The sequence below is a fragment of the Dasypus novemcinctus genome, chromosome 30, assembly GCF_030445035.2.
Source record: "Dasypus novemcinctus isolate mDasNov1 chromosome 30, mDasNov1.1.hap2, whole genome shotgun sequence".
NCBI lineage: Eukaryota > Metazoa > Chordata > Mammalia > Cingulata > Dasypodidae > Dasypus > Dasypus novemcinctus.
This window is the reverse complement of record NC_080702.1, coordinates 24,005,123-24,015,805: the sequence shown is the minus strand read 5'-3', so window position 1 is coordinate 24,015,805 and position 10,683 is coordinate 24,005,123. Positions and strand designations below refer to the sequence as shown.

The 10,683-nt window shown below is 34.6% G+C and overlaps 1 long non-coding RNA gene across 1 annotated transcript; it reads left to right on the top strand.

Annotated features, from left to right (window-relative positions):
* The first annotated feature begins 6,794 nt into the window (after nt 1-6,794).
* Nucleotides 6,795-9,403, top strand: LOC139437925 (uncharacterized). Its single transcript, XR_011647803.1, has 4 exons — nt 6,795-6,816; nt 6,908-6,934; nt 7,027-7,053; nt 8,301-9,403. It is a non-coding gene; the product is annotated as an uncharacterized lncRNA (long non-coding RNA).
* Nucleotides 9,404-10,683: the final 1,280 nt, after the last annotated feature.

Below are 10,683 nucleotides of genomic sequence, written 5' to 3'. Positions count from 1 at the left end.
TCTATCAGTTCTACTATCTGCTTGATTTCAGATATCCTGTCTTCCACATCACTAAATCTTTCCTCTGCTTGTTTAAATCTGTTGTTATTTGCTGAAGGAGTATTTTTTATTTATTTGATTGTGCCATTTATGCCCATCATATTCATTATCTTTTAATGTTTATAATTTCTTCAATATGCTTTCCCAGTGTTTCCTTAATATCCTTAATCTCTTCCTCCACTTCATTAAGTTCCTCCATGGTATTTGTTTGGACAGCATTGCTTAGTTGTTTGATGTTCTTCTTTTACCAGTTTTTAGTTTGTTCACTGAATTGGATCATGTCTTCCTGTTTCTTGGGATCGTTTGTAATTTTTTTTGTTGCTGTCTAGTTCACCCTTTTATCTTGATGGTTTTGTTCACTTGATTAATTTCTCTTTCTAATCTAAGGTTTTATTTAGTTGCTGTAATTGTGCATGTTTTAAGATTTCTCTTTGGCACTTTGTCTTCTTCTTCTATTTCCTGGTTTTTGTCTAAATTCCCTTGAATGAAAATGATTAGAGCCAGGGAAAGCAAAAGAGGTAAGAAAAGAAAACGGATATTAAAATTTACCAGAAGAATCATATGAGTCCTAGGAAAATTAATATTTAACTCATGTAAGCAGTATAGAGTTATAGGAATAAAAAAGTGGGGTACCTACAATGAAATGGGAACCTGAATATGGAGAAGTACATAGTTAAATTAATGGACCAGAGTGATGGGGAGAGAGGGAAAGAGAAAAGAAAGGACAAAAAGAGAAAGAATTAGAGACAACAGATTAGAAAAGTCAGAAATAAAAAGTGAGAAAAATTGTGGGCTAAACATAGAACAGTGAAATGCAAGGGTAACAACAGAAAAATGTAGGAAGGAAAAGTGATAGTTTTGGTAGTCAAAATTGGTACCCACAGAAAAGCAGAGATTGTGGGAGTGGAAACAGCAAACTGGAAACAGGTCAGCAGAACCTAATTTTAAAAAATAAAAATATAAAAAAAGGGTGGATAAAGAGGAGAGGAAGCCATAAAAACAAGCAAACAACAACAACAACAACAAACAATAGACAAAGCCACAAAAAGGAGTCAACCAAACACTAAAGAGAAACAGCCTTTCCTCTTAAACCCCTGTGTAGATTCTCAGGCTGCTGGTGTTTACCAATCACCCTGCTGCTTTCCTGCGGCAGATTTTATCTAGTAAAACTTAAATTATAAAGCAAAAGTAACTTTTTTTTTTTTTAGGAAAACTAAGAAACCCAAGGGAAGCTAATACAAGCATAATATCTACGTTTTCCCTTCCCTAAAGTATCAGATAGATGTTTAATATCTTGGTGAGTCACTACTCTAAGCATAACCAGGTATTGAACCAGAGACCTTGTATATCCAAGGTGGAAACTCCTCCTCTGAGTAAAACTTTCTTGTTGGGTTGATTAGCTCTTCAGAAAACTATAGTCCCTTTCTCTTTTGGAAGGATTCACTCTCTTCAGGTGGATAAAATGCTGATTAGGAATTTGTCCTTCCCCCTTATTATTCTAACTGCTTTCTCTTCCAGGACTGCAGGACACAATAGCCTGTGTGAGAGTTCCCTTTTTAAATTCAAGTGGTACACTGGTGGCTTAAGTCACTGCAGAAAAAAAAAAAATGAGCCTCAGGCTCTTCAAGAGAACCCACTCCTTAAAGGGAGCCTTAAATGTGGTCTTGGAAGCTTATTAAGCATGTCCTACTGCCCCCTTCCTTAGGGGATATTCATAGAACTAGTTAATTGCCTGGCTCCACCTTCTCCCCGACCAATTTTCTGTATCCCAGGGCAGTTAGGTAAATCGGGTTGCCTTAGCAGATTCACCTCTCCCTTATTCCTGTTTTCCCTTAAAGCCAGTTAATATACTCCTCAAAACTCAACAAGGGGGTCCAGACAATCAAACCTGCACAGGTTAGACCCCTCTCCACCCTTCACCAGAATCCTCCCTCTCTCAGAATATCCTTCCTCTGGCTTGGTGACCAGCAAATGTTGGGGGTCACCTCATCTTCCTGTCCTGAGGGTGGGGCTTAGCCATCCCACAGCTCCAGCCTCAAGCATCAGAAACTCATGGTTTTACATTGAGCAATCAATCTTTTTGTTGTGCTGTCTCCAGACTGATGCCCTGAAGCCTCCTGACTTGTGGGTTCCCAAACAGCTCACTCAGGCAGGGTTTTCCCCCTACTCAACTCTTTTTATACGAGAGATGATGTAGGTGCACTTAATCTGATGCCATCTTGCCCCTTCCTCCCCTAGATTTATATTTTAAAATGTAATTTTTATTGAATGTAAAGAATGGGTTAGATAATTAGAGTCTAAAGGTTGCAGAGAGAAATGTTAAATGGAATCCCCTTGGGAGATACACTCATATAAATAAATAGGGCCAAAAAGTCAATTCATTTTAACTTTAGTATTCAGTATATGTTCTTCAAAGTCACAAATTGTTTTTATTCTTTAGTCATTATGCAAATCCCTTAGTCTGTTATCTATTTAATGAGAAAGTTTCCAGTGAAGTGAGAACTCCCATGTAACACATCTTCATTTCTTTAATTGTTTGATTTTTAAACTTTATTTTTAAAGAAATTTTAGATTTATATTTAAGAAAAAATAAAGCTATAGGGAATTCCCATATAAATCCACTCTTTTACACCTGCAGTATATTACCTTTATAAGTGATCTCTTTGATTAGTGTGGCAAATTTAATAGAAATTCTACTGTCCATTTCTTTGAACTGGCCATGGACAACCAAGAAAATGATGATGTTGGACAGTTCCCATTCCAAAAAATGGGGAGTGTTTTTAGCTGCAGATGGGTTAATTACTTTCATTTGCTTTGTGGTATTTAGGTCTCCTCTCATTCTGGGTTTCTGTTTCTTTTAAGACTTATTTATTTATATTTATTCATTCTTTCTTTCATTCTTTCAGTCATTCACTCATTCATCCCTTCATTCATTTTGGTTTATTTCAAGCCTGAGAAAAGTGCTTAGATTAATTTTTTAGAAAAGTAGACTCTCAGGTCAGATTGTCTGGATTTAAATTCCAGCTCTGAAACAGAATTTTTTATGATTTTGCAAGATTTTAACCTCCTAGGTCATTTCTTTTTATTTTTAAGTCTAATAATGATATTTATGATGTAGGGTTATACTCCATATTAAAAAGTTCATACATATAAAATTCTTGAGACATATCAGGATAATATTAGTGATAGTAGTAGCAATAATAGCTTTCATGGTTTTGGTTATTGAACTTGGAAAAGAAAGATTTTTCAAGGTAATATTCAGGACTCCATGAAAACAAAATGGAACAACTCATTTAGTTTTCCCTCAGGTCTTTCTATGAATTTATAAATTGGAATGTTTAAATTATCATGTAAGAAACATAATCATTCTAAATCCTGGATGTCTCACGATGATGGGAGAGAGTGTTGCTGTGGGGGGAGTGGGGGGTGGGGGCGGTGGGGTTGATTGGGACCTCGTATTTTTTGAATGTAATTCGTAAAAATAAATAATTTTAATTAAAAGAAAAAAAGAAACATAATCAATCATCAGACTGAATTATTTCACTCCACATATTTTTTTGTAGCTGTATTGGCCTAGATACAGCCTGGTCTTAATTAACTATAAAATGTTGTCATAATCCCAAAAAAGCATTAACTTGTATATGTAGAGTTTTGAAAGGATATTTTTTATATTAGTTGCAGTTCATTATTCACTAATATCCACTAATTTTCATTTATTTTTTTTATCAGCTGAGATACATGGTAAGTTTTGATTTGATATTTTATATTTACCCGGGTAATTTCCTTTGAGGAGGATAATTCCATAGATAAAATAAATAACACAAATCAGCCTCAGTCCAGGCCATGTTTATGTACTAAATTTACACTAGCCTTGATGTTAAGGAATCAGTTTTGATTGATCTAGTTTCCCACACAAAAGTTATTGGAAAAAAATTATTTTGAACTTCAAGTTCCACACTCCACCCCAAAATAAAATTGATTAGGGCACCGAGACAGAAACCAAAGTGCACAAAGCATTTGGTTTTCCCAGTATGGGGGGAAGGGGAAGCCTTCCTTCACTGTTTCTGAAATAACACTGAAGAACTGCCCCATTGCACACTCTACCACCCCTAACATGTGATACACCATAAGGGGAGGTGTTTCAACCTGCACTTGAGGTGTTTGGTCTCAGAGTCCCCTCTACTCCCCTTGGAGACCATTAAAATCATTAACCAATATTTTGCTGCAACACAAGATGGTTCTGCTCTCACCACCATTGCAGGCAGTGAGAAATTTCCTTGCTGCATTTCTACCTTCTCATCTGTGCTATAGTCGTGCTTCTCCATGCTCACAATTTTCATGAAGACCTTTATTTTAAAAAAATGTAAAAACAAAAGAACAAAATAGAAACAAACATCAGCAACAATTATTTGAGTGTTTCTTACAGCTTCTCTCACCTTAGACATAAGGTGAAATTTCAAGGTTCTTGGCCCAGGAGACATACTTGATACTATTTACAAAATGTCTGCTACTTCGTATGACAATGAAACCATACTCAGATTCAGCTTTCCTGCTTGACAGAATCTTGCCACACAAGAGAAGCTATTAATCAAATGGCCCTGTACAACAAAATTCCACTCAGAATGAATGCAGCATTGACTTCAGATTTATCCCACTTAGAAAACCACTACACATTGATTTATTAACATTTCAAATAATTCTGTTCAAATCATTTTCCAAGAATTGAATAAATATTTGTTTTGAGTAAGGAATATAGGAATACAGTTTTCATAGAATGCCACCGAGTTCTATTTTTAAAGAATAAAAAGTGTTATATCTGGAATAAAAGAATTTATTCAACCACTTTCAGTTAGACAAGTGGAAAAATCTCCTTAGAGGTAAGATTATCATCATCATCATCACTCCACATCTAATTTTCAAGATTTCCTATTTCCTAAGAATGTTTTTTTACAATGTTGGTACATGGGTAAATAAAATATTAAACATCAAAAGAATAATAATATATATATAAAGATATGAAGAGAGCAACATGATATGAGTTTGGAGAGGTAAAGATCGGAAGAATCTTTCATGCTATGTATACAATTTAGAAATTTATCCTATGAGTTATAGGTAAGAACAGAAACACTTTGAATGGATGAGGTTTTACCTACTAAGACCATAAAATTTGAATTTTATAGTGATCTCACTGTACAATGCCTTGACCTGTGGTAGATAGGACATTGGTTTTTCACAATAGTTAAGAAAGAGACAGATTGGTGAGAAGATGCTGGAGATGGTGGGAAAATGTGATTCCTGTAGTGGAAGTAGAATTAAGTAGACTTGGTGAAGAATTCAACCTGTAGAATTAAGAAGGGGGTGTTGAAAGGCAGGTGCAAATAATAATAACACTTTGTTTCTCGTATGTGCAACTGGATACATTGATTTCATTCACTGACACGGTGATGCAATTCAATACATTTTCAGCTGCAAAGTTCAGTAGGTCACTAGTTTTCTGAAAATATAATAGTCTCTTCAGTAACTTAATTCTAATGGACAATACCAACCAATAAATGGCACTTGGCCAAGGTTTTTAAATATGATTTGCATTGTACAGAATAAATGCCAAATTAATAATCTAATACATGCCATGGAAGAAGGAAGTTGGAGCAGTAAGAACATATATTAGAGGGATTTGGCCCAGTTATGTGGTCTTAAATTTGCTGAGAATGAAAGGTCTCAATTTCATTCTCATTTTAAAATGTGTTGTTTTGTCTGTGATCTGTATAGTCACAAAGTGCATTTTTACTTTGAATATTGACACCTACGGCCATTTTTCTATGATTCTTTTGTCTATCTTTTTTTTTAGGCCAATCCCTCTAGGATGAGAAATATTAGTGAGCATTATTTTTGGTTTTGCTTTTATGTAAATAAGGAAAAATCAATATTTAAAAATCAAAAAAGAGACACCTTTCTTTTTTATAAATAAGCTTTATAAAATGAAATGGCATTCAGCTATTCAATTATGCTACAGAAAAATATTCATTTTCATCAAAAATATTAAAAACATTTTAAATATATAGAGCATGTTTTTAAGTTGCATGTATTGGATGAAGCTTTTATATTGCTGTGACTTACAAATATTCTAGATATATACACCACAAGATATATTAAAGTGGTCATAAGCAGGCAGTGAAAACTTAATGGGATAGTTTTACTCTTGAATAACTAATATTGATAACTAGCCAAAGAATATTAGTACTTTGACAAAATCTGCAAGAATGTCTGAGGTGCCTTGTCTCTGTTTTCTTAAAGCACCTTGCTTCTAGCACAGTGTAACCATTGACAGGCTGTCAGCCCTTGTGGCTATAGAAACTATGTCCTAACCTTCACCATGTCTCTAATAAATACGCTTGACCTGAAGTAGGTCCTTAGTTAAATATTTGCTGAATGAATAGGAATTTTCAGCAATTAATTAAGGAATGCCCTGAAGAACAGCTTCACATGCAAAAGTAGTTATTAGTTATGAGTTAATTTTGTTAGACTTAAAGGATTGCAATATACAAGACTCAGTAGCTTTTGACTATAACAAGCAAGGTGATGCTCCCTGTAGGACAGCTAGAATATGTCATTTCAGTCTTGGCACTCAAATTACAGCAAACTCTTCCAGATGTTCACTAATAGATATCCCTCAAGTAAGATGGGTCCAAAGCCTAGGATCGATATTCCTGAAATTTGAGAGAGTAATATTTTCTCCTTTTTATTTGTATTTTTTAGACAAATTTACTGAAGAACTTGGTAAGTTCTGAGTTTCTTTTCTATGCTAAATTGAATTGAAAATAAACCTGTGTTCTCTCAGAACACATATCTCTCTTGTGTTTGGTTGCAGACCAAGGAAGAGTCCTGAAAGAAGAGGGTAAGTGAAGTAAAAATTTTTATAACTGATGCCAAGAGCCTCTGTCCTACAAAGTAATCCAGCTAAACTTGAATGTCTTTATCTGATTGTAGGTCTGAATAAAGTTTGAAGATTTCCAGGTAAATATAAAATGACTAATATATATAATGATAATATAATAATATTAGTAAGAGTGACTTTTACATGTCGCTTAATCTCTCTGAGGTTTTGCGATGATAAATAGGCAGGGAGGAGGGTTTACCAAAAGAATCTGTAAGAAAGTTTTGAACTCAAAAAATCATTAGATTCTAGATATATGGACATAACAAAAAATAAGATCCAAATCACTAAATGGAAGGGGTTTCCTTTCAGAAATGTCTGTTTTTAAAATTTTACAAGTTATCCAAATCACAGTATATAATGAGGTTAACTTGTTCTGACATGCAGATATGTCTTCCCTGTACTCTAAATCCAGCAAAAACATAGCCACAAGGATTTCTCAAAGGCAATAAGCTAAAAGCTGTATGGGATATGGATTCTGTTCCTCACTCCCACTTCTTGAATCCTACATTTTTTTCATTTCTCTCAGCTCTTCCCAACAGCAGAGTGACAACCTTTCTTGATCTAATATTTCCATGCAATTCCTAATGCATTGCATTTCTTTTTCCTTAGGGAACAACCCAACCAAATAGTTATGAATACACATTCTCCCCAATTTTCACCCTCCATTTCTCTCCCTCTCATTCAGTAAGAAATCCAGATGCTGAAAGTGACCAAATTGTCCTAAATTGTGGCACACCTTCTCCACCTTTGACTTTCTGTACACATCTTCTTCCTATTCTCCTATCTTCCTCTTCTTATACATTCATTATGTTTCTGCCTCCAAGCTTGCATGAAGTGTTGCCTCTCACAGACATCTCTCTGCCATACTTTTCACTCTTTAGGTGCTGAAATGCTAGGCAGAATATTCTTAATGAGAATATTGGGAAAGCATTCTAAATTTCAGAATATTGCTGGAGAAATTTCAGAAAGCTATGAAATGTGAGCATATTTCCTTCATAACTGTTGTGTACTTGGAGGTACATTTAATCTTTTATCACACTCACCATGGTATTCATCTCATGAATCGATTTCAGAGGTAAAATAATTTGGAAATATGGTCCCCTTAGTAAAGACCGCCAGATTTTTGGGCTGGGTAGTATCATGGGTAATGGTGTATAGATGATGTTTATTTTTTATTTCTCCATATATGTGAAGAGGACCTTTGAATGCTACCTGCTTTATTTCTCACTCCTTCTCTGATCCCACTCTTAGCTATTGAAAGTTTTTAATATTAAATCATGCAATTAATTTCTTTCTTCTTCATTTCTACTTCCTTCCCCTGAAGAAGACATAAAACTGATAGAGACACTGCTCATGCTTACCTTTCTGAGTTGGATGATGGAAAATGTGTGACATCTATGCAACAAAAACAAGACTTGCCTAACAATGCTGACAGATTTGATACTTTGGTGGCTGTGCAAGTTCAGAACATCTTCTGTGGCAGAAGACATTATTGGGAGGTTGGAGTAGCAGGGAAGAGCAGGTGGGCAATAGGATTATGTTGGGACTCAACCTGAAAGGACAGGAAATCTCTGCTTGTCCCAAGAATGGTTTCTAGACCACTTCCCTGAAGAAAGGTGTGTATCAAGCTCTTTCCACCCCCTGTTATTCACTTAATGTCACAGAATCCCTCTTGATTGTGGTGATATTTTTTAATTATGAAGAGGGGTTGCCCATTTTCTACAATGTGATAGAATTTACCATTCTCTACTCTTTTAACAGCAACTTCATCAAGCTCCTGAATCCATATTTCTACTCTGTACCTCTCAGTGAGGAAAATACTGATGGACTTACCTTCCCCATGGTATCAGTAACAAATCATGCTAACCCTCTTTTGAGCACACCTGAAATTCATTTCTATAGTAGTCATTTCCAAGGTCCATAGCATAAAGACTTCCCTAAAAAAGGCCCTATAAGCCATGGGGTTTGAAAATCTGCAACCAAGGTCCCTGTGTTCTTCTAATTTTATGGGAAACTAATACCCTATGCATCGGGTATTTTCACTGCCCATACTCACAATCCACTCTCCCCCCAATACCTTCTTTTTATCTGCTTTGGCCTTAAAAAAAATGCAAAGCTGTTACATCCGTTCTGGATTTGAGTTTAATTGTCTGAAACTAAGAGTTTCCTTTCTAAAATAATCATTCGTAGATTTTTTAAAACATGTTCTATAAAATTTATTTTTGTATATTTCTGTACATCCTAGGCTCTACAAGGCTAGAGACCAAATGTTGATCATTGTTATAACCACCACTGTACAAAAATAACAGTGGCTTGAACACAATGTTATACTAAATAATATTGAATTGAATAAAATTGAATTCCATCAAAACTCTGCTGACCAATGCTTCCATAGATATTTTCATGCAATTGTGCATACAGCTCTTAAACCCCTTAAGTCATAGGGATCTCTATCATGTACCTGAGAAAGAACCCATGTGACCTGCCTCCATTGCTCATGAAATTAACCATTATGTGCTGTTCTTTATAAAAAATACATAGGCCTACAAACCACCTATTGACTGTCTAAATTAAAGATAAAATAAATCAGGTTCATGAGGTTGTAAAGTAAAATGAACTTTCACATCTTACTGGTGAGAGCATAAAATGGTTAGATCACTTTGAGGAAAGATTTGAAGTTTCTTATAAAGTTAAACATACAATTATCATATCACTAACAATTCTACTCAGATATTTACTCTAGAGAAATGAAAGCATATTAATTCAAAATCTTGTACAAGAATGTTCATTGTATCTTTATTACTCATTGCTAAAGACTTGAAACAACATAAATGTCTTTCAAAAGGATTATATAAATGTATTTCAATACAGTGATACATTGTATTATTATTTGCCAATAAAAAGAATGGGCCACTAAAATAAAAAGTAAAATGTATGATTCTCAGAGACATTGTGTTGCACAAAAGAAACTGAACCCAAAGTGATACATATTATATGAAGTTCTTTAGCAGGCAAAACAATCTTAGGTGGAAAATAATTAGAACAAAAAGTATTCTTAGGAGGTGGGATGGATTGGAAAAAATGCAGAAGTCAACATTCTAGAGTAAAATAGATATATTGTAGCTTGATAAGGGCTTGGTTATTATAGATATATTCATAGGTTAAAATGCATCTGATTGTACTCTTAGGATTTTTGTTCTCACTATATGGTCTCTGGTCTCCAATTATTCTTACCTACTAATCTCTCCCTCGCTGAATCAGGGCTAACTTTGGTGATCAAAGAATATGGTGCAAGTATTTTCATGTAACATTTCAAGGTTAGGTTTAATTGTACAGGGTGATATAAAATAATATAAGTTAATTTCCATGGTTAGTAGCAATGTTTTAATATTGGTTCATCAATTGTAACAAATATACCATACTAATGAAAAATGTTGTTAATGTGGAAAAGTGCGTGAGGGAAAGGGAGTGGGAAATTCGTGGATCCCCTATATTTTTATTTAATATTTATGTAAGGTAAAGCTTCTTTAAAAATAAAAAAAAAATCAATTAATTTAAAAAGGGATTGTAACTACTACCTTGATCTCTTGGATCAATTTCTTTGGAGGAAATCAGGCCCCATGCCATGAGGATGCTCACGTGGTCTGTGGAGAGGCTCATATGTAGAATAATGATGCCTTTTATTAATAGCCACATGGATTAGACAT